We start from the raw sequence: 25,140 nt of genomic DNA on the forward strand, positions 1-25,140 counted from the left end.
CATTGAACTGAGCTATCCAGTCATATTTCTTCTCCAAGGAGATTTCAAACAGAAGATGTAAATTTTGGTAGTTACATAAAATGTCTCAGATTTAAATGAAAGACACAAAAAGCCACATGTCATCTGCTTTTCCTGAACAACCGTCTCTGCTGAAATATTAGTTCTGCCGCCTACAGAGACAACTGAAAGCTGGGGATGAAAAATGCCTCTTGGAAGTCACTGAGTTTGTTAGGTATAAAAGCCAAGACTTCAACTGAGGTCTTTGCACTGATGTGAACATTAACCCCACCCTGGGTATCACTGTACTGTCACGTCCTGCAGAGGAAGATTACAGGCGGCCAGTGTCTTCTCTGGTTTCTGGGTTGGTGACTTTGAACTTGCTACAGCTCCCACACCTGCAGCGAGCAGAGTTGCCAAGCAAGTGTGCCGGCTTCCAGAAGCCTGAGGTGCCCATTGGCGCTTGGGAAGCACCCGAGTTTCCCCATCCTCTGTGCGGCTGCGGATTGGTTGGGGCAGCCCTGGGAGGCTGGCTCCGACACGTGACTGAGCGTGCCTACACTGGTCCCACAGGTTTTCAGCTGTGGAGTTTGGGATCTGAGCTTGGAGCCCATTTGTTTCTGGCAGTTCGGTTCATATTTTCCACTTGAAGACATCGCCTCGCTTCTTCCAAGCTGGGAGACCAGAAGTCAACAACAGGAGGGTGGAGAGGCCGGATCTCACAGTTCGCTTGGGTGGGGAGTCCACTGAGGGTCTTGCATCCTGAAGCAAACCATGGAGAGCTGGTGGGGACTTCCCTGTCTTGCGTTCCTGTGTTTTCTAATGCACACCCGAGGTAAGAGGCGTTTTGCTTTGAGGGAGATCTGCCTGGGCGTGGATTTTTCTCCTCTTGCTTTAAGAAACTCTTTCCAAAGGAGTTGCTATGAAGTGAATGGGGATAATTTGCCCAATGGGATTAGAAAGGAGACTAAGAGCAATGGGTGGCTGAGAGGGAGGGAGAAGACGGGCTGCTCCAATTTGGAATCTGGGAATTCGATCCAGAAAGGCAGGACGTTAGCTGATACCATCTAGATATTCACCATATTTTTCCTGTTTTGATCCATGTGTCCCAAGCATTTAAAAAATGACCCATTTAACTCCATGATTCAAGCATGACTGGGCGTGTGGGGAATGTCAGTCATTTCTTTCTGATTTTAAAAATTAGTTCTGACCATTTCCATACAGTAAAAATAGAGTTGAAACTACTTCATCCTGTGGGGCGGATTACTAGAGATTTGTTTGCCAGAAGGGTTGTATTTGTTCAGATTTTTAAACCTTTTCCTAAACACTGTCGTTCATTCTTGCAAATTAAAACCACCTGAATTGTTCACATCAAAAACTTCAATATAAACTTGGAGGCTGGCTGTCCCAGATGCCAAGATTAGATTTTTTAGTACCGTGCAAGGACTTCTTTAAGAAACTCCAATGAACTCATACTGTATAGGATTTGAACAACGGTTGAGTAAGTTTCTTTGGTCATTTTAATGTGGCGATTCCAGAGAAGGGAATACCTGGGCGCATCTTAAGAGAGAGAGGTATTTCTGTTAGGAGTTAAAACACATCATTCAGATGTTCCTGTGGCAGCACTTCCTGTTTATCCTGTTTAAAGACTTGGATGTCATTGAGATTGGAGTTGGTTGTTTATGGGCGGAGGCAGTGTCAGGATGGATAGATCCTGGTGGACATAGTCTAGGATCTGCAGTGAGAATTTTTTATTATTCTGTGCTGTCTTCAGATCTCACCTAGTAAGTGGACAATGCGGCCATGCATTCACTAGTTTCTGTTTACAGGGAGTTGTTCAACAGTAAACCCACCTCCCCAGAAAAATACTTCTAGGAGTTTATGTCATTCACAGTAAGAGCCAAAGGTTAACCATATCCCCTTGGGCAAATCAACTTCTACCAAGTGCGGATACAGACAGATCCCAACTTACCATGTTTTGACATGATGGTTCAATTTAAGATTTTTCAACTTTACAATGGTGCAAAATTAGGATGCATTCAGTACAAACTAAAACTGTACTTTGAGTACCCATACAACTTTTCTTTTCTTTTCTTTTTTTTTTTTTTTGAGATGTCGTGTTGTTTCATTCTGTTGCCCAGGCTGGAGTGCAGTGGCACAATCTCAGCTCACTGCAACCTCCACCTCCTATGTTCAAGCAATTCTCCTGCCTCAGCATCTCAAGTAGCTGGGATTATATGCTCCCGCCACTACACCCAGCTAATTTTTGTATTTTTAGTAAAGACTGGGTTTCACCATGTTGGCCAGGCTGGTCTTGAACTCCTGACCTCTGGTGATCCACCTGCCTCGGCCTCCCAAAGTGCTGGGATTATAAGTGTGAGCCACCGTGCCCGGCCCCACACAGCCATTCTGTTTTTCACTTTCAGTACAATATTCAATAAATGATGTGAGGTATGCAACACCTCATTTAAAGTCAACTGTGTGCTAGATGATTTGTCCATCCGTTGGCTGATGAAAGTGTTCTGAGCACTTTGGAGGCAGGAAGGCTAAGCTATGGCGTTTGGTAGGGTAGTTGTATTAAATGCACCTATGACATAAAATGTTTTCTTTTTTATAATGTGTTTTAATTTTTTTGAGGGAGGGACCCACTGTGTCACCTAGACTGGAGTGCAGTGGTTCCGTCATAGCTCCCTGCAGCCTTCACCCCAGGGGTTCGAACAAACCTCCCACCTCAGCCTCCAGAGTAGCTGGGACTACAGGCATTTGCAGCTGTGCCTGACTAGTTTTTAAAACTTTTTGTAGAGACAGGATCTCACTATGTTGTCCAGACGGACTTGAACGTCTCAGCTCAAACGATCCTCCTGCCTTGGCCTCCCCAAATCTTGAGATTACAGGCATCAGCCACCACACCCTGTCCTGTGCTAAATTCTTTGAATGACAGCAGCACTTCCTATGCACTAGGCATGGATTAACTTAGTTGATTGTCCCTCAGCCCTATGACGGGAGTGTCATGCCTGATGTCGTTTTACAGATGGTGTATTAGTCAGGGTTCTCTAGAGGGACAGAACTAATGCAATACAAATATATATAGAGAGAGGAGTTTATTAAGTATTAACTCACACGATCACAAGGTCCCACAATAGGCCATCTGCAGGCTGAGGAGCAAGGAGAGCCAGTCCAGGTTCCAAAACTGAAGAACTTGGAGTCTGATGTTCCAGCATCCACCATGGGAGAAAGATGTAGGCCAGAAGACTAGTCCAGTGTCTCTTTTCACACTTTTTGCCTGCTTATATTCTAGCCACAGTGGCAGCTGATTAGATGGTGCCCATCCAGATTGAGGGTGGGTCCGCCCCTTCCAGTCCACTGACTCAAATGTTAATCTCCTTTGGCAACACCCTCGCAGACACACCCAGGATCAATACTTTGTATCCTTCAATCCAATCAAGTTGACATTCAGTATTAATCATCACAGATATGGGTAAACTGAGGCACTGAGGATTTGAATGGGGGCAGCTGGCAGCAGAATCTGAGCTGTCTTGTAGCTCTCTCTGGGAAGACTCCAGTGAGCATCCTGCTCTATCCCAAGCCTTGTCTTCTGAAAATCAGAATCATCCCTTCTCCAAGTGTTACAGGAAAGGGGTCCGGATCCAGACCCCAAGACAGGGTTCTTGAATCTTGCTCGATAAAGAATTCAGGGCAAGTCTGTAAAGTGAAAACAAGTTTATCAGGAAAGTAAAGGAATAAAAGAATGGCTACTCCACAGAGCAGCTCTTAGAACTACTGGTTGCCCATTTTTATGGTTATTTCTTAATGATATGCTAAACAAGGCTTGGATTATTCATGCCTCCCCTTTTTAGACCATGCAGAGTTCCTGACATTGCCATGGCATTTGTAATTGTCATGGTGCTGGTGGGAGTGTAACACTGAGGGCAACCAGAGGTCAGTCTCATCACCATCTGGGTTTTGGTGGGTTCCGGCTGGCTACTTTACTACAGCCTGCTTCATCAGCTAGGTCTTTATGACCTGTATCTTGTGCAGACCTTCAATCTCATCCTGTGACTCAGAATGCCTTAATCATCTGGGAATGCAGCCCAGTAGGTTTCAGCCTTCTATTGCCCAGCCCCTGTTCAAGATGGAGTCGCTCTGGTTCCAGTGCCTCTGACACAAGTAGCGCCCCTTAGGGAGGTTACAGGAAGGACTGGAAAGAAAGTGAGGTCTGGATCAGGGCCCTTCTGTGTAAATAAGATGATGTGCATGCAGCAGCTGGCTATGTCCTGGGTAAAAATTAGTTAAATGCACAGACGACCCTATTACTGACAATAATTACTGACCCTATTACAGAGGATCCCCAGCCATCACCAGCTGGAAATGGAGCACATTCCCAAGATCCCAAAAACATTCTGCAAGGCTGGTGCGATGATTGCTACGAAGTACTTAAGAAAACAGATTATTGTTCAGGATCAATAGCTAATGCATGTGGGGCCTAATGCCTCTGTGGCGGGTTGATGGGTGCAGCAAACCACCATGGCACATGTTTAGCTATGTAACAAACCTGCACATCCTGCACATGTGTCCCAGAACTTAAAATAAAATAAAGAAGACAGAATATTGTTAAGGGTTAATATACTGTAAATCATTATTATGATTACTAAATTATCAATACAAAACAAGATAATAACAATATGGCCATATTCCTAATAGAGGTTGATATTTTAGCAGCCCCACGTTTCCACTGATTTAATTAGTATTTGCCGTCCAATCCAGGGGGGCATGAAGGAACACGAGACAAAATCAGGTCTTCTAACGGCTGAGAAGAAGCTGAAAACCAGAAGTGGAAACCCCAAAGGGCAGTGTATGAAATGTCATTTATTGAGGGGAAAAAAAGAAAATTATAGGGTTTGATAGAAGAAATAAGCACTAGTGTTTAGATAATCAGGAGGGTGACTTTAGTTTACAATAATCTATTGTAGATTTCAAAATAGAAGAGTTGGAATGGTTCTAATATGAAGGAAAGACAAATATTTAAGGTGGATGGATATCCCAAGTAGGCTGATTTGATCTTTACAAATTATATAAATGTATTAAATTATTACATGTACCCTGAAGCTATATACATCTGTTATGCATCAATTAAAAATAAATTAAAAGAGAAGGATATATGTCCAGGATATACACCAGCTAATACAGTTTCTTCCAAGTCTATTGTACATTATTCCCTTATCAGATTTGAAACCTGAGAGTTCCCTGACCCCCCTCACAGGACGTGTGACAGGGGTGTGCTTCATCTGTTTGACCGCCACACACTGAAACCTCTTATGGGATGCAGAACTTGCAGACGGGCAGGTGCAGCAGCTAGTGTGAGTGTTTTTGAGCTCTGGGCCCCACGGTAGCATCTAGGGGTGGGTGCCTGTGATCCCCGAAGCCCCAGTGGGCGTTTTATGGTGCTCTTTTAGCTCTGCCATCCGCACATGGCTTAAGCGTTAGCCAGCTCAGTGCCGTCTTGGTACCCGGGTTCTTGTCCAGCATCCAGGAAGAATCAGGTCACACGAACCAGCTGCAGGATGGTAAATGCGGAAGAGTTTGTTGCCAGATGAAGGTGACTCTCTGTGGGATGGTTGGGGAGCTGGAAAGGGGACGGAGTGGGGAGATGATCTTCCCCTGGAGTCTAGTTGTCCTGCAGCTAATCTCTTCTCCAGCCATCCCCAGCTGAACACCTCTCAGTGTTCAGATGTTCCTTCTCTTCTCTCCTCTGCTGTGCTGCTCTTTGGTTCCTCTGCGTTTCTACTCATCTGTCTGTCTGCACATGGGGGCTGGGGTTTGGGGTTTATATGGGTACAGGACAGGGGGGCATGGTGGGTCAAAAGGCAACATTTGGGCACAAAAATAGGAATGCCTGTTTCCATTTAGGACTACAGGATTCCAGGCTTGAGGGCGGGGCCTTTGCTTGGGAACTGCCCTCTTCTATCTAGTATCTTCCTGCCTCCTGTCCGTATCAACATGACTTAAATGTGTGTGCATTTGTATAGAGCTGTGTTTCTATGTAAAGACTAAAAAAGACTTATGAAAAAGACCACTCAGAGCTCTGAACAGTAGCACATCATATTTCTGAGTACTTCTGTTGAGTAAAGGTGAGGATTGTTCCAAGTATTTTTCATTGCTTGCTGCATTAGGTTGTCACAGGCTGTTTAGTTTACTTCTAAAAATTGGGATATGGGGAAGTTGTGGGCCGGGCACAGTGGCTCATGTTTGTAATCCCAGCAGTTTGGGAGGCCGAGTTGGGCAGATCACTTGAGGTCAGGAGTTTGAGACCAGCCTGGCCAACATGGCAGAACGCTGTTTCTACTAAAAATACAAAAATTAGCCAGGCATGGTGGGGGGTGTCTGTAATCCCAACTATTCAGGAGGCTGAGACAGGAGAAGTGCTTGAACCTGGGAGGCAGAGGTTGCAATGAGCTGAGATCATAGCACTGCACTCCAGCCTGGGTGACAGAGTAAGACTCCATCTCAGAAAAAAAAAAAAAAAAAGGAAAAAAAGTTACGATGATCGCCTAAGGTGAGAAGCCATGCCATGCCAGCGTACAGAACCCCAAACCACGCCAGCCTCATCCTACGTCTCAGTTATATTTTTCTTGACTTGCTTCCATTCTGGTGCCCCCTCTCTCCCTGCCCCCTCCTTCCCTGCAACTATCCTTTGATCTAGCAAATTTGTAGGTGTGGAAAGGGAACCACAAATGGGTCATTTCCCTGCCATTGTCACCTTGAGCATGCAGCCATTTAGTGCAGTGATTCTCTGTCTTTGATGTGCAGGTCATCACCTTGAAGGGAGGAGGTATTAAAAGCACCACCCCGTCCCCACCCACTGAGATCTTTATTCAGTAGGCATGGGTCAGGCATTTGGGAGCTGGGAGACCTGCATTTTAAGAAGTACCCCAGGTGATGCCCAAGTGGAGCTATGTGCTTCTTTTAAGAGATGATGACTCTGTGAGCAACCATTTGGTTACCTTTGTGTGGAGTCTCATGGATCACTGCCACAGTGGGGAGGCAGCTCTGTGGTCTCCAATTCGGTGATGTGTCATTCAATCTATGCAGGCCCAAGGTGACACCCCCAGATACAGATGCTGCCATCCAGCCATTCTCAACCAGGAATCATGTTTATCCACAGGGACACTTGTCGATATCTTGAGGCTTTGAGTTGCCACACTGATAGCAGGGATGCTTCTGGCATCTAGTGGGTGGAGCCCAGGGATGCTGCTCAACACCCTGCAGTGCACAGGACGCCCCACAGAAAAGAATGATCCAACCTCATATGTCACTAGGACTGAGGTTGAGGAATCTTGCCTTAGCATGACAGATCCTGTCTGTCTGTCTGCCTATCTATAGATCTATCTATCGTCTATGATTATCCATCAACCTATCTGTCTCTATTATATACACCTATCATCTACCTAACCTGTCAATGATTTTCTGTCATCTATCATCTGTCATCTATCTGCCTGTCTATCTATCTATCTATCTATCTATCTATCTATCTATGTATCTATCTATATCTATCTATCATCTATCAATCATCTATCTATCTATCATCTATCATTCTACCTACTTCTCTATCCAACTCTCATCTCTATCTATCTATCTATCTATCTATCTATCTATCTATCTATCTATCATCTATCTATCCATCTGTCTATCTATCTATCTATCTATCTATCTATCTATCTATCTATCTATCCATCCATCCCTCTATCAATCTATCTATTTATCTAGCAGTCCATCATCTATCTATGACATTCTTCTGCTACCCAGGGATAATTGTGTTCCTCAAGTAACACTTGGCAATGTCTGGAAACAATTTTGGTAGTTGCACTGGGATGGGTGTTCTCGCATCCGGTGGGTGGAGACAAGGCATGTTGTTCAACACCTTACAGTGCACAGGACAGCACCCATGACAGAGAGTTATGCAGCCCCAAGTGTCATTAGTGCTGTAGTGGAGAACCTGCTGTTAGTCGTAACTTCTAACCCTGCGAAAGGGGACAGGTTGGAAATGTCATGCTCCTGTACCCTGTAGGAGGTATAGTTGTCTGGAGGTATAGTTGTCTGGAGGTATAGTTGTCTGGAGGTATAGTTGTCTGGGGGTATAGTTGTCTGGGGGTAGAGTTGTCTGGGGGTATAGTTGTCTGGGGGTATAGTTGTCTGGGGGTAGAGTTGTCTGGGGGTATAGTTGTCTGGGGGTAGAGTTGTCTGGAGGTATAGTTGTCTGGAGGTATAGTTGTCTGGAGGTATAGTTGTCTGGGGGTATAGTTGTCTGGGGGTGTAGTTGTCTGGGGGTGTAGTTGTCTGGGGGTGTAATTGTCTGGGTGTATAGTTGTCTGGGGGTATAGTTATCTGGGGGTATAGTTGTCTGGGGGTAGAGTTGTCTGGGGGTAGAGTTGTCTGGAGGTATAGTTGTCTGGAGGTATAGTTGTCTGGAGGTATAGTTGTCTGGGGGTGTAGTTGTCTGGGGGTGTAGTTGTCTGGGGGTGTAGTTGTCTGGGGGTATAGTTGTCTGGGTGTATAATTGTCTGGGGGTATAGTTGTCTGGGGGTATAGTTGTCTGGGGGTATAGTTGTCTGGGGGTAGAGTTGTCTGGGGGTAGAGTTGTCTGGAGGTAGAGTTGTCTGGAGGTATAGTTGTCTGGGGGTGTAGTTGTCTGGGGGTATAGTTGTCTGGGTGTATAATTGTCTGGGGGTATAGTTGTCTGGGGGTAGAGTTGTCTGGGGGTAGAGTTGTCTGGGGGTAGAGTTGTCCCGTACAGCATAGGAGGTACGGTATAGTTGTCTGGGGCATTTCTAAACGGATCTTACTGTCAGAATGCACTTGTAGGATTTTTTCCCCACAGGGCATAGAGCCATGGCACATATAACCCAGAAGCTCAGCATTCCATGGTTTCTTTCTTGGAGTAGGAAGGGGCTGTGCAGGAAAAGTCTGTGGCTGTTTGGCACCTGAGTGTGAAGACATCTGGAGCCAATTACCAGACAAACGCAGAGTCCACGAAATGTCTCCCCTTTCTTGGATAACAACTGACCCTTCCTTTGAGGCCCCCCCCCATTCCAGCCATTTTCCTCTTTCTCATTGGCACACAAGGGGTAGAAAAGTGGGGTTCTGCCTGCAGGTGGGGCTCTGCCAGACACTGCTAAGCTCCTGGGGATTCCCCCGATGGATCAGGGGCCAGAGGCACTTAAACCTGTCGGCAATGTGTCCAGCCACAGTGCTGAGGCTGGGAAACTCTGCTGTAGTCTGTGAATCCCATCCTCTGGGAGTGGTTCAGAATCTGCATGTGGCCAGATTCTGGGCTGATCTGGAATCTGCATGTGGCTGGATTCTGGGCTGATCCAGGCATGGAGGCATGTGCCTGTAATCCCAGCTACTCGGGAGGCTGAGGTGAGAGAATTGCTTGAACCCGGGAGGCAGAGGTTGCAGTGAGCTGAGATTGCACTATTGCACTGCAGTGAGCCGAGATTGTACCACTGCACTCCAGCCTGGGCAACAGAGCAAGACTCTGTCTCAGAAAAAAAAAAAAAATTAAGGAAGAGTGTTATTGAGGGCATAGGCCAGGCGCGTGATGTTGCTGAGATGAAACTGTCTCTCCAGATTCCCAAACCCTGGTTATCTCCACTGAACCAGGCTGTCCAGTGGCATCCCCAGTTTAATTGACCATGTTCCGTGGTTTAAATCTGTTGTGAGCCAAATTATACCCTCCTCAATTTTACAAATGGAAGTCCTAACCTGCAGGACCTCCAATCGTGACTGTGTTCGGAGATAGGGTCTTTAAAGAGGTGATTCAGGCCAGGTGCGGTGGCTCACGCCTGTAATCCCAGCACTTTGGGAGGCTGAGGCGGGCAGATCATGAGGTCAGGAGATGGAGATCATCCTGGCTAACACGGTGAAACCCCATCTCTACTAAAAATATATATAAAAAAAAAAATTAGCCGGGCGTGCCTGTAGTCCCAGCTACTTGGAAGGCTGAGGCAGGAGAATCGCTTGAACCTGGGAGGCAGAGGTTACAGTGAGCCGAGATCGCACTACTGCACTCCAGCCTGAGTGACAGAGCGAGACTCTGTCTCAAAAAAAAAAAAAAAAAAAGAGGTGATTCAGGCAAAATGAGGTCACTAGGTTGGGCCCTGATCCAACAGGACTGCAGACCTTATGAAAAGAAGAGATGAAGACACAGACATGCACAGAGGGATGACCCTGTGAGGACTCACAGAAAAGATGGCATCCACAAGCCCAGGAGAGAGGTCGCAGCAGGAACCAGCCCTGCCCACACCTTCATCTCAGACTTCCAGCCTCCAGGACTGTGGGAGAATCAATGTCCACTGTTTAAACAGCCTGGTCTGTGGAACTTTGCTATGGCAGCAGCCACAGTGGACAAACACATTGATATTCCAATGAATGAGTTACCTCTGTAAGGGCTGAATTGTGCGCCTCCAAAATTTATATATTGAAGGCCTAATCCCTAGGACCTCAGAACGTGACTGTGTTTGGTGGTGCGGTCTTCAAAGAGGTGAGAAGGGTACAATGAGCTCAGGAGGTTGTGCCCTGATCCAATAGGACTGGGGTCCTTATAAAAAGAGGAGATAAGGACACAGACACACACAGAGGGACGACCCTGTAAAGACACAGGGAGAAGACGGAATCTACAAGTCAAGAAGAGAGGCCTCAGGAGGAACCAGCTCTGCCCATGCCTTGATCTCAGAATTCCAGCCGCCAGGACTGTGGGAGAAGAAAAGTCTGTTGTTTATAAGCCACCCAGCCTAGGGTATTCTGTGATAGCAGCCTGCAATGGAGTAAGATATCTCATAAGAAGAGCAGATGAGGACACAGACACACACACACAGAGGGACGACCACATGGGGACACAGGGAGAAGACGGCATCTACAAGCCCAGGACAGAGGACTCAGGAGGAACCAGCCCTGCCCATACCCTGATCTCAGACTTCCAGCTTCCAGGACTGTGGGAGAATCAAGGTTGTTGAAGCTGCCCAGTCTTTGGGATTTTACTGTAGCAAATCTGGGAAGCCATTACCAAGTCTCTGTCCTGCAGAGTGAGATCCATGGATCTGCAGCCTTGGCATCCCCCGGGAGCTGATGAGAAACACTGTGTCCTGGGCCCAGCCAGACCTGCTGAAGCATAGCGTGTGTGTCACCCGTGTCCTGAGGGATCCGTGTGCATGCCACTCTGGGAAGACTGGTTTACCACACACCATCCACCAGTGCCCCATTGCATGGTCTGCGATATTTTCCTTGAGTTTTCCTTGCACCAAAGATGTCTTGCTTCTTGTGATGAATGATCATTCCTTCCTCTTTGACGACAGAATACTTCGACCTCTGGAGACACTGTCTGTTGTGTTACAGACATACACGGAGGCCTGAATTCTCATTACCAATGTTTGCTCTAATAGAGCTTCAATCTGCAACTGCATAATACGGTCACTGGGAAGTCAAGAACAGGGCCAATTGGTTGACCTTCTGGGGAGAGGCTGGGCTGCTCGGATGCTGAGACCGTGGAGGGTTCATGGGTTCTGAGGAGCAGATCATGCACTAGGGTGGCCTGCTCAGCTCTGGCGTCTGCAGCCCCGGTGAGCTTGAGCATTAGGGAGTCCCTGGATATTCATGTTGGGGTGTGGAGGAGGAGACTCCAGCTGTGTTTGATTTCCTGTCCTGCTGGAAACGGAGACTTCATAAGGAATTAGAGAACAGAATGGATTTCATCTTATCCATGGGGATAAACTGGAACCCAGCCCTCGCAAACAAGGCCCACCGGGAATAAGATTCCACATTGGGGCAGCAGCCTTCCTTGTCACTTTCTGTTGCAACCTACAGTCCTAACCTAGTCATATTATTTAATTTTTTTTACTCTGTGAATCATGCCGTCCTGGGAGAGAGTGAGATGGAGCAAGGACACCCCTCTTAGGGGCCTGCCAGGCACTCTCCCTAGCATGGAAATAAAGGAAAACCTTGAGTTCCTTCAAGGGAAATTCCAGGCACCTCGCTGGCCTTGAGAAGTACATGGAGCAGCTTGATAAGCAAGAAGGTGATTGTAGTGTAGAACAATAGCCAAGGAAGTTAGAGCCTCAAGATGTTTAGTTTCTTGTAAAGACTAAAGGTAACATCCTTCTTTGAGATGGAGTCTTGCTCTGTCACCCAGGTTGCGGTGTAGTGGTGCAATCCTGGCTCACTGCAACCTCCAGCACCTCCTGGGTTCAAGCGATTCTCATGCATCAGCCTCCCAAGTAGCTGGGACTACAGGTGTGCACCACCACGCCCACATTTTTGTATTTTTAGTAGACACAGGGCTTCCCCATGTTGGCCAGTCTGGTCTGGAACTCCTGACCTCAGGTAATCTGCCTGCCCTGGCCTCCCAAAGTGCTGGGATTGCCGGCGTGAGCCACCATGCCCAGCCAAGATGACATCTTACTATATGGCCCTGAGTCGATTTTCAGGAACCCAGACCCCCACCAAATAAAAAATGCCACCTGCTGGCTCACAGACGTTGGTTAAGAGAAACTGAGGCCTGAATTCTCATTACAAATGTTTGTTCTAAATTCCTTCCCTGGGGCGTGTGGCAGTGGGAGGGGGGTAGAAGGGGGTGCAGGGAGGTGCTGGAGGAAGTCACACCAATGGCCAGAACTAACATTCATTTCTGCTGACCCCGAATGTTCAGACAAAGCTTTGCCTCCTTAACCAATGACAAATCAGAGAACCTCTGAATCCACATTAAGCCCCTGCTTCCAGGTATCCTGGCTTTTTAGGTCAAAGCAATGTATAGCCTGCATGTATTATGGCTTTGCCTTCTTGCCATTGAAAACCCTCACCTACTGGCCACCCAGGAGGTTGGGTCTTAAGGCATCAAGAAGGTTGCTTGATGCCCTCTAAATAGCTCAGAATAAACGCCTCACTTCCTTACACTGCAATCCCGATGGCAGTGTTTGGCTTTACTGCACCGGGCCGGTGGACCTAAGTTGAGTTTGTTGGAGGTGTTCGAACCAGGGCAACTCCAGCTTGAGTAGGGGTGTGGTAAAATGAGGCTGAATGCTGCTGGGCTGCATTCCCTGATGGTCAAGGCATTCTAAGGCACAGGATGAGATAGGAGGTTGACACAAGATACAAGTCATAAAGACCTTGCCGATGAAACAGCTTGCCATAAAGAAGTTGGCCAAATTTTACCAAATCCGAGATGGCGACGAGAGTGACCTCGAGTGGTCCTCACTGCTACCTTCCCACCAGTGCCATGACAGTTTACAAATGCCATGGCAATGTCAGGAAGTTACCCTATATGGTCTAAAAGGGGAGGCATGAATAATCCACCCCTTGTTTAGCATATCATCAAGAAATCACCATAGAAATGGGCAACCAGTGGCCCTCGGGGCTGCTCCGTCTATGGAGGAGCCATTCTTGATTCCTCTACTTTTCTAAGAAACTTGCTTTCACTTTATGGACTCGCCGCAAGTTCTTTCTTGTGCAAGATCCAAGAACCCTCTCCTGGGGTCTGATTCCAGACCTCTTTCCAGTAACAAGTTCAGTCACAAGAACCACTATCATATGCTTTCTATATATACACATATGTATTTTTTAACTGCTGAACTGGAGTCAAAGAGAAACCTTAGGATTTGCCTGAAGGAAGTCAAGATTTGTCCTTCTCAGGGTCCCTGTGCCAGCTTTGTAAAACCTTGGAGCTGTCCCCTCTGTGGGCTTCCTCGAGCTGAGAAGGGCTTTATGGGTCTAGGACCCACTAAGTGGCTTCACCTGCAGCAGCTGCCCCCAGAAAGTTGATTTAAATGAACCCACACTTCAGAGGAAACCAGTACAATCCGAGTAAAGAAATAAAAAACAGGCCGGGGGCGGTGGCTCATGCCTGTAATTACAGCACTTTGGGAGGCCGAGGTGGGTGAATCACTTGATGCCAGGAGTTCAAGACCATCCTGGCCAACATGGTGAAACCCCGTCTCTACTAAAAATACAAAAATTACCTAGGCGTAGTGGCATGCACCTGTAGTCCCAGCTACTCGGGAGACTGAGGCACTAGAATCGCTTGAACCGGGGAAGCTGGGGTTGTAGTGAGCCGAGATTGCGCCATTGCACTGCAGCCTGGGCAACATAGTGAGATTCTGTATCAAAACAAAAACAAAAACAAAAAGAAAGGCTAGGCATGGCGGCTCATGCCTGTAATCTCCGCACTTTGGGAGGCCAAGGTGGGTGAATCACGAGGTCAGGAGCTCGAGACCAGCCTGGACAACATGGTGAAACCCCATCTCTGCTAAAAATAAAAAAAAATTAGTTGGGCATAGTGGGGGGACGCCTGTAATCCCAGCTACTCAGGAGGCTGAGGCGGGCAGGAGAATCACTTGGACCTGGGAGGCGGAGGTTGCAGTGAACCGAGATTGAGCCATTGCACTGCGGCCTGGGCAACACAGTGAGGTTCTGTATGAAAGAAAGAAAGAGAGAAAGAGAGAAAGACGGAGGGAGGGAGGGAAGGAAGGAAGGAAGGAAGGAAGGAAGGAAGGAATGAAGGAAGGAAGGAAGAAAACAATTGCTTGAAAGGGCTTTGCTTCTCCAGGGCACGCAGATCAAAGGACATTGGGTTGAATAATGAAACAGAAGAGCCTGTCTGAATTTACTAATGTGGTTGCACGTCCCGTAATGATTGCAGTTGGCTCTCATTCAATTCTGTGGTGTATAAATTCTGCTGGCAATAGCTGTAATCAGGGTCAGGGATTTAGATAGTCTCTGTGTGTTCCTTTTTATCTTCTGCTCAGAGCCTGCTGGGAGCTGATTTTCTTCTTTAGAGCGAGGTAAATAATTCAGTGGGAAGCGGAGGTTTTGCTGTGGGTTGATTGCTCTCCTGTGCTGCGTGGCAGCTGTGCTGGTGGCAGCTAATGTTCAATGGGCAGTGGCTTTGACATTGCATTATTATTATTTGAGCAATGGTACTGTTCTTTGCTTTGCAAAATTGCTGTTTGTTATATTGACTTTCTGGGGTCATGGCCCCTGAAGCGTTACTGAAAATCATGGACATGAAGCAGATTTATTAATTGGAGAAAAGACATACAAATGTATTTAATGTGTATACACGGGAGCATTCAGAATGAAGACCCCAAGTTACAAGGGGAGATTGTCTATTTTTATGCTTTGGTTCAACCAAGTCTGGACAGCTGTGTAGAAATAGGGTTGTACAAAAAGGTCCTGATCCAATGCTAATGGTCTGAGTGGGGAAACCCAGCCAGGCCTGTGTGTCTAGATTCTTCTTGGCCTCTCTCTCTCTTTTTTTTTTTTTTTTTTTGAGACGGAGTCTCACTCTGTTGCCAGGCTAGAGGGCAGTGGCACAGTCTTGGCTCACTGCAATCTCCGCCTCCCAGGTTCAAGCAATTCTCCTGCCTCAGCCTCCTGAGTAGCTGGGATTACAGGCACGCACCACCACGCTCAGCTAGTTTTTACATTTTTAGTAGAGACGGGGTTTCACCATGTTGGCCAGGCTGGTCTCGATCTCTCGACCTTGTGATCTGCCCTCCTTGGCCTCCCAAAGTGCTGGGATGGCAGGCGTGAGCCACCGCGCCCGGCCTCTTCTTGGCCCCTCTGAGCAGCGCTCCTTCCTTCCGGGTATGGGGCTGGGAGCTTCTCTGCGATGGGGGTCTTAGGACGCCCAAACAAGTCAGGTCAAGGAATTTCCTTATGGCCACTTTTTTTTTTTCGAGACAGATTCTCGCTCTGTCACCCAGGCTGGAGTGTAGTGGCGTGAACTCAGCTCACTGCAAGCTCCACCTCCCAGGTTCAAGCCATTCTCCCGCCTCAGCCTCTCCAGTAGCTGGGACTATAGGCGCCCACCACCATGCCCGGCTAATTTTTTTGTAGTTTTAGTAGAGACGGGGTTTCACTGTGTTAGCCAGGATGGTGTCGATCTCCTGACTTCGTGATCTGCCTGCCTCGGCCTCCCAAAGTGCTGGGGTTACAGGCGTGAGCCACCGCGCCCGGCCTGTGCCACTCTCTGTACAGATAGGATAGAGGGAAAGTTAGAACCCTGTTTTTAGGTTTCATGGCTGGCTTTGGGGGAAATGTGTTCTTGTTTCTGGGACCCGCCTTGCGGAAGAGGGATTCTAGTTCCTTCGGTGCCTTAGGGGAGAATGGGACCCAGAGACAGGGGGGCTGGAGAAGTTCCCAGAGAAACTTCTGCTTCTGAGGCTGCTGCTGAGGCCTGCACTTGGCAGTATTGTTTCCTAATCCTGAACCACGTGTAGGTCTGAATCAACATAAAGGATTTGAGTGGGAGGCAGGGGAACTCCAATAAGAAGCATCTTTGAATCCGGCAGGGGTGGAATTTGGGCCTCAGAGGGGTTTGCTGACTGCAGGCTACAGAAGAATACGCTTCAAAGTGCCACATGGCTGTATCACATGGCTTTGCTCCGGAGGGTCCCAAGCACAGCTTTACCAGGGGCTTATGTGTAACGCTCGGCCCTCCCATCCACCAACAGGAGCCACTTAATTGACATCTCCAGGATGCCAGCAACCGAGGACGGTTGTCATAGTCCCAGCACAAAATGAGGCTGCTTTCTTCTTGGGGGTTTAGGGATCCCAGAACACAAGGATTCGATTAAAAGCCGCCCCGTCTTATGTTCCCAGTGGAAAATAAACCCCGTGAAAGCAATAGCGTCATGTGCAACCCCGACCTTGGAGACAGAGACCCCAGAGTTAGCGTTGCCTACCTGTGACATCTCCCAGCCCAGGGGTCTTACTCCGGGCCCATGAGGACCCTAGCCGTGGCTTTGCTGCAACTTCCCTGGAGAGGAGAGAGGACAGAGGGTCCTGCCTGGGAGATAGATTTCCTGCCTGGCGTGCAGGACTGGAGACTGTCTCAGTGCCCAGGCCGCCTGATGCTGGCCGGAGTCCGCCTGGTTTATGTAACGAGGTCTGGGTGTGACCGACAACGGCCTCATGTGTGTGAGTCACGCATGCAGCAACTCCTGGCTGCAGTGCAACCCCTGAAACCAAGCAAAGCCTACAACCCCCAGGCTCCACTTCCTCTGTGACACTCCCCACCCCCAATTCCTGTCATCCCTCAGGGTCATCCGGAGCATCTCAAAGCTGAAGGAGCCTCCGCTGCAACCTGGCCTCCTGCTGCAGGATGAGACGAGCCGTCTGCAGCCCTCCCGTGCCACCGCCTGTTTTATGCAACAGCATTTCAGAGAGGAAGGGCTGGGAGGGGAGAGATAACACCGAGGCCTTTGGTTATTTAGGGCAACAGCAGGGAGTGGCTGGGTGCACAGATTGGAGGAGATTAAGTGGTTGCTGAGGGGATGCCTGGAATTGCTGGGATGGGTAGAGATATAACACAGTGAAAGATATTGGTCAACGGTGAACACAGATTGGAATGTAAATTCTCAGCATGTGTGCATAGCCGAGACAGTTAACTTTGGGGTCCTGGACAGGTGTCTCGACTGGAACTGCTGGCAGCCTTGGAGGGGAGATGTTGCATGGATCCAAGAGGCTGACGCAGTTCCTGTCCCCCAGCCCAGTCTGAGCAGCTTGGACCATGATGACCAACAGAGCTGGAGGAGGCCAGGTGTGGTGGCTCACGCCTGTAATCCCAGCACTTTGGGAGGCCAAGGCAGGTGGATCACTTGAGGTCAGGAGTTCGAGACCAGCCTGGCCAACATGGTGAAACCCTGTCTCTACTAAAAATACAAAAGTTAGCTGGGTGTGATGCCATGCACCTGTAATCCCAGCTACTCAGGCATCTGAGGCATGAGAATCGTTTGAACCCAGGAGGTGGGGGTTGCAGTGGGCTGAGATTGTGCCACTGCACTCCAGCCTAGGCCACAGAGAGAGACTCCATCTAAAAACAAAACAAACAAAAAGAAAACAACAACAACAAAAAAATAGGGAGAGAGCTGGAGGGAGCAAAGATTGGCCAGGTTGTTCTTAAAGGCGAGCCTGTAGTGATCACTGGCAACAGAGAACATCACCTGAGAGGGACGTGGGGGCTCCCAGAGTTTGAGAGAAACGGCTGTGTGGGATTTGACCTGTGATGGCACCACCAGCTCCCAGCCTCCAGTCTGGGCCCAGGGGCAGCTGCTGTGCGCACCCTGGGCTCAGAGTCCCCCTTCCCTCCAAGGTTTGTGACTTCGTCCTGACTTAGGGACTCCTGTCTGGGGATGTGTCTTCTGCTCCGGAGAGGCCCCAATTGCCTCCACAAGGAGCAGCAAAGCCTGCCTGGGTGCCATCTGCCTGGATCCGGGCCACAGGCTGTATGAATCTATGTTGGAGCCCTCGAACCTTCCTCCAGAGCAAGCATCACCCAGGCAGACAGATTTTTGGGAGGGAGACAGACATCAGAGCAGGGGAGACCCAGCACCAAGGGCTCACCTGGTTCCCCCAGGCTTAGCCTCCTCCAGGGCTTAGTGTTTGAGTGAGAGGTTGTCCCCCCTGGACAATTCGGCAGATTCTGACTCTGCTCCTGCCTTGCCCTGAACTTCCCAGCACCTCAGGTTCTTCCTTTGGGAAATATGCATGCTGGTCATACCAACATCCTCGGGTGGGCAGATGAGATGCTTGGGTGCCTGGCATTACTGCAACAGAACTCAATGTATAGTAAGTGCTGATTCAATGTGCTCCTGGCTGCATCCTCTACTTCTGATAAATTCTCTAGTGGTGTTTTCTCTACAAGGCTAGTACTGGCAGGGGGCAAGGGAGGAACAAGAGCAAGGTGTGCATATATGTCAGCAAGAGGGACCCTTCACCCTCACAAATTCTGCAGTGTGTTTTTAATGATGAGTCACAAAGATGTGAATGTTCTCTTCTCTCTGCTGCAGACACATTCATTAGGTTAACTGCTTTTGGATCAGGTAGGAACCTCGGCTTGTCCACACAGGTTGCTTCCTGACCCTGTATTTGTCAGTGTCGGCTAGCTGCTATAACAAACAGCCCCCAAAGAATTAAAAGTTTATCTCTTGTTTGTGTTGCAGCCAGGTGAGGTGGCAAAGGTGTCCTATGCTCCATATAGTCTCTCAGGGATCCAGGATCCTCACATTGTTATGCTTCACCTTCTTCTAGGGCAGCCCCTCTCAACCTAGACTCTGTGTGTGTGTGTGTGTGTGTGTGTGTGTGTGTGTGTGTGTATGGGGGAAATGCCAGTCCTAAGCTGTGAGTGGGACAGTCCAGGAGAGAAGTCTGTGTGCTTGGAGAGAGGCTTCCTTCAAAGTTTCCTGGCCATGAGCAGGAATGAAGCTCTGACACAGGTTGCAGGTGGTCCTCGCAACAGAAAGTGGATTAGTGGTTGTCAGGGGCTGGGGAGGCGGGAGGTGAAGTGACTGCTGAATGGGGACAGGGGTCTTCTTTTGGGTGATGAGTGTGTTCTGGGACTAGATGGAGGTGGTGGTTGCATCTCCCACGTAGCTCATGGTCAGGTTGGTTTTAGTGCTCTAGGTGACCCTAGGCTTGCAGGAGGAGGGGAGCAGCGTGAGGTGAGGAACAAGGGGGATTCTGGCCTTTCTATCATGGGGTGACTTATGCCCTGTTTGCTCCCAATAGGTCAAAGAGACTTTGACTTGGCGGATGCCCTTGATGACCCTGGTAAGTGCCGATATTTCAAGGGGAGCCTTCTCTTTTCAGCTTGGATCTAACAGCATCAGCTGTATAGTTACTTTGGGGTTGGATTGGGCCAGTGTTGGGAATTTCTTGGTGTTGAGATCTCTGTTCTTCACAGGATATTGCAGACGCCTTGAGACGAAACTTTACACACGCCCTGAAAATCTCAGACTCATTTCTTTGTAGGTCTGTGCTTCTAAACCTGTGGTTTAGGAATATGCTAGTATTTTATTATTTTATTTTAGTTTATTTTATTGAGATGGGAGTCTCATTCTGTTGCCCCGGCTGGAGTGCAGTGGTGCAATCATAGCTTACCACACAACCTCGACTTCCCGGCTCAAGTGATCCTCCCACCTCAGCCTCCCAAGTAGCTGGAACAACAGGTGTGTGCCCCCGTGCCAAGCTAATTTTTTTCTTTTTTAATTTTTTCTTTTTTTTTGTAGAAATGGATTCTCACTATGTTGCCCAGGCTGGTCTTGAACCCCTGGGCTCAAGCAATCCTTCTACCTTGGTCTGTCAAAACGCTGGGATTACAGACGTGCCTCAACATGCCTGGCCCAGTTTCTGCTTTTCTTACACATCAGTTCATATCCCTCATTGTCCCATACCCTGATCCCAATCCATGGCCTCCAATCTCCCCTCCCAGAGCACACTTCATTCCGTTCTCCCCTCAACTTCTCTGGTTACCTTCACTCACGGGGCTGTGAGTTTTTCTTCTCCAGGGCACTGAGGACCTGGAATCTTCCCATTCTGTGTTTGCATCAGTCCAAGTTCAGCTGGAACCTTTCTGACTGACCAGAATGCTGAAAATATGCATCCTGGGCCCTGCAGAAAGTCCTGCTTGAGGCAGATGGTCTAATTGAGATTCAGGTGTATTCAGACTGCGGTGGGTGGGAGAAAGGGAAAGATTTGGTTTCTAATGCAGGCATAATGGAATCAAACATTTATTTTGAAAGAAAAATAAACTTTTATGTACACAGAGGAAGAATCCATTGGGCTTTAGCATTGGGAACAACTGGTTGACCAGTGCAGTTACATAATGGTGTTTGTTGGAGGAAGAGAGAATGATAACCAGACCTGATCCTCAAAAGCCAACAATAAGATGATAGGAACTTGTCTCTCTCCCAGTTTTCTGCACACAGTGATGTTTTCACTAATAATTATCCTACAAAGCAGATACAAAATTGTTGTCAGTGCAACAGGAAAATGTAATGACTCACCCCAACATGGAGATGTCATTTCTCCCACGAAGTTAGAAAAGGTGAAGGTTGAATCCTATCCTGTCAAGGCAGATTGAGGGCTGGGGGTTGGAGGCAGGTGTGTGGTTGCAACCACTTTGGAAGCATTGGGGGATTCTCTCCAAAATTCAGACCGAGCGTGTAGCACCAGCATTTGGTTTGGATAGAGAATGGGGCATATCTGCAAGAGAACCCTGTGCAATAGTGAAGGAGGGGCTGGCTGGTAGGCTCAGACACAGAACAAGACATCTTATTGATTTGAAAGATCACTGACATGTGACCCAGGAGTTCCACTTCTAGACAGATACCCAAGAGAATTGGGAGCAGGGACTCAAACAGTCATTTGTGTACCCATGTTTGCAGCAGCAGTATTCACAATAAGCCAAAGGTGGAAACAACCCAACTGTCCATCAGGGGATGAATGAATGAACAGAATGTGGTCCCTCCAGGCAACAGAATATTATTTGGCTGTAAAAAGGAAGAGGGTTCTGATGCATGCCACATGAGCCTTGAAAATGTGCTCAGTGAAAGAAGCCAGGCACAAAAGCCACAGGGTATAGGATCCCACTAATATGAAATGTCTGGAATAGGCAAATTCAGAGAGACAGAAAGTGGATTAGCAATTGTTTGGCTGGAAGAGGGGAGAAAAGGGAGGGACTGCTATGGTTATGGGGTCTCCTTTTGTGGGGATGAAACTGTTCTGGAACTAGATACAGGTGGTGATCGTACAATATTGTGAATATATGAAACACCATTGAATTGTACTCCTTAAAATGTCAAATTTTATGATATGTGAGTTTCACATTGATTTTTAAAAATCACAGAAATAAACTTCCTTTCCACTCACCTGCTACTACCTTTTCATTGCTCACCTAGAGGACTGCCAGTGCCTGCAAACACATCTTTGAATGCATCGTTTTGCTACCAAGAGCCCCCCGTGAATGGGCAGACATGTGCCTGTTCATACACAGCCCTTCCTTATGGGAAGGAAACCCCAGTGCACAGGAACCACAGTCACCTGTATGGCGACTGTGGGGAACTCACTTTTCACTGTCTATACTGCCTGGGCTTTAAGAAACTCTGTGAGTGTATCACTATTTTAAAAAATCTTTATAATTTTACATTTTAAAAAGAAGACAGAGAAAGGAAGGATGGGAGAGAGGGAGGGAGGGTGGGAGGAGGAAGGAAGGGAAAAGGAATAGAAGAAAGAAAAGAAGGAAACAATGAAAGGACAGAGGAAAAGAGGGAGAGAGGGAGGAAAAAAGGATGGAGGCGAGGGAAGAAAAGGAAGAAGAGAGGGAACGATGGAGGGAAGAAAGGAAGAAGAAAGGGGAGGAGCTAAGAAAAGACTGAGGGGAAGGAAGAAGGGGAGGAATGAAGAAGGAAGGGAAGAAAGGAGGGGGGAAGGAAAGAAAGAAAAATGGGGGAAGAAAGGAGGAAGAAAGAAAAGAAAGAATAAGAGAAGGACGGAGGGAAGGAAGGAGAGAGGGAGAGGAGAAAGGATGGAGGGGAGGAAGGAAGAAAGGAGGGTGGGGAAGAAGGAAAGAAGTAGGGGGAAAAGGAGAGAGGAAAGGAAGGAAGAAAGGAGAGAAGGAAGGAAGGAGAGGCGGAAGGAAGAAGGGAGGGCAGGAAGGGAGAGGGAGGTGGCAGGAAGAAGAAAAGGCGATGGGAAACCTTCAATTAAAATACAGGACAAGCGAAACCATATGCCCCGTTTGGAGCTTCAAGCTCTCCTTTTTGCAGTCTCTGCACCCCCAGTGAATGCCCCCACCACACGCATACCCCTGTGTTCCAGCTGCCTCCTACCAAGGCAATGCCAGGCTGTTATGTAAACCATGCTTTCAAATATGGTGTTTCCTCTGTTTGGAAGAAGTCTGGCCATTGCACAGCCCTGAAGCTCCAATTTTCCCAGCCATGGCCGACTCCACCTCCTTTGAGCCATCTTCCTCAAACCTCCTCCTGCCCTTGTCTGCCCATCCACACTGCAAACCCAGGTTCACTGAGCAGGGCAGTCACAGGCTGCACCCTGAGCACCCCTGACCTGATATCCACATCCATGCAATACTTGTTTGCTGAATGAATAAATGAGCGAATGAAAGAAAGTGAGATAAGCCATCATTCTGGAAGCTGCAAGTCTTTCTCCTTCTTTTCTTTTGCCTCCCCCTGCCTCACCCTCCACCGTCCAGCCCTGTGGTGGCTCTATGGGCAGGTGGCTCACTTACTTGTCTTGGATGTTCTCAGCTATTTCGGCCATCCTGTGGGCATCCTCACAGCCTCAAGGGTGGATTGTTTTTGAATGGATTTTAAGGGTGTTTTCTTGCCTTTTTTCTGAATTCAACATGGAATTTGTGTCCATATCATTTACTTTGTATGGCTTTGTCACTCCCTTTTCATCTTTCATCAGGGCATTCATGGCCTTTCTTCGTGCTTCCAATGAATCTTCAATGCATATTGCATTTATTTTCTCTCTTTGTTCACAGAACCCACCAAGAAGCCAAACTCAGGTGAGTGACTCTTTGGCTGGGAAAAACTGAGGCAGCATCCTTGAACTGATGCTTATGGAGGGATGGTTGAGGATGTTTTACAGAACTGTGGGGTGTATGAAGGAGATGCAACAACTGTACCAGATAGCAGATATTGAAAGCAAAATGTGGTGATTGGGGAAATGCAAATCACAACCACAGTGAAGCACCACTTCATACCCACTGAGATGGCTAAAATCTAAAATGGAAAATAACAAGTGTGGCAAGGATGTGACAAAACTGGAATGTTTGTACATTGCTGGTGGGAGTCTAAAATGGTACAGCCACTGTGAACAAATGCTTTGGTGGATCCTCAAAAAGTTAAATACAGGATTACTCTATGAACCAGCAATTCCACTCCTAGGTACGTACTCAAAATAATTGAAAACAAGGGTTCCAAGAAAAATGTGTACACAAATGTTCAGAGCAGAACTATTCGTTATAGCTAAAAGGTAGAAATAACTCACATGTTAATCAGTGGAAGGAATTGATAAACAAAATGTGGTCCATTCACACAATGGAATATTATTGAGCCTTGAAGAGGAATGAAGCACTGAAAATTGATACAAAGTCGTTGAGCCTCAAAAACATTTTGCAAAGAGAAAGAAGCCAGACACAAATGATCACATAGTATATATTTTTATGAAGATGAAATTTCACAAATAGATGAATCCCTAGAACCAGAAGCAATGTAGTGACTGGCAGGGGCTGAAGGGGAAAGGGAGAGTGACTGCTTGATAAATTCCAGGTTTCTTTTTGGGGGAATGAAAGTGTTCTGAAAGTACACAGAGGTGACGGCTGCACAACACTGTGAATGTTCTAAATGCCCCTGAATTATTCACTTTTGAATGGTTAATTATATGTAAAATTTGCTTCAATTTATTTATTTATTTATTTTCCATTAAAAAGGTAACATTTGGCCAGGGGCAGTGGCTCACACCTGTAATCCCAGCGCTTTGAAAGGCCGAGGTGGGCAGATCATCTGAGGTCAGGGGTTCGAGACCAACCTGGCCAACATGGTGAAACCTGGTCTCTACTAAATATAAAAAATTTAGCTGGGCATGATGGCACATGTCTGTAATCCCAGCTACTCGGGAGGCTGAGGCAGGAGAATCACTTGAACCCAGGAGGTGGAGGTTGCAGTGAGCTGAGATCATGCCACTGCACTCCAACCTGGGTGACAGAGCGAGATTCCGTCTCAAAAAAAAAAAAAAGAAAAAGAAAAAGAAAAAGAAATAACTCCCGGGGCTGGGCGCGGTGGCTCACGCCTGTAATCCCAGCACTTTGGGAGGCCGAGGCGGGTGGATCACAAGGTCAGGAGATCGAGACCATCCTGGCTAACACAGTGTGTTGTACCCAAGTGAGTTAAAAAACGCCACACTTTGAGACGAATTAAGAGTCATTTATTAGCCAGCGACCGAGAGACGGCTAACGCTCAAAATTCTCTCTGCCCCGAGGAAGGGGCTTGATTAACTTTTATATCTTGGTTTAGGAAGGGGAGGGGGGGTCTAGTTAAAACAATTTTACAGAAGTGAAGTAGGCAAAAAGTTAAAAGGATAAATGGTTACAGGAAAGTAAATAGTTCCAGGTGCAGGGGCTTTAAGACTATTACAACGTGATAAATGAGGGGCTTTGGGCGTTATCAGACGAATTCTTGGGGACTGCAGATGTAGCTTGCCACAGTATCTTATCAGTTAATTGCATTCTTGGATGTGCTGGGGGTCAGCTTTCACGACAAGTCCTTAAGGAAGGGGCAGCCAGTGTAAGAG

General features: G+C 47.7%; 1 long non-coding RNA gene across 1 annotated transcript; it reads left to right on the plus strand.

The window, feature by feature from the left end:
* Positions 1–746: 746 nt before the first annotated feature.
* LOC129476785 (uncharacterized) lies at positions 747–23,606 on the plus strand. Its single transcript, XR_008655081.2, has 3 exons — positions 747–832; positions 19,555–19,596; positions 23,330–23,606. It is a non-coding gene; the product is annotated as an uncharacterized lncRNA (long non-coding RNA).
* Positions 23,607–25,140: the final 1,534 nt, after the last annotated feature.

Source organism: Symphalangus syndactylus, chromosome Y, assembly GCF_028878055.3.
Source record: "Symphalangus syndactylus isolate Jambi chromosome Y, NHGRI_mSymSyn1-v2.1_pri, whole genome shotgun sequence".
NCBI lineage: Eukaryota > Metazoa > Chordata > Mammalia > Primates > Hylobatidae > Symphalangus > Symphalangus syndactylus.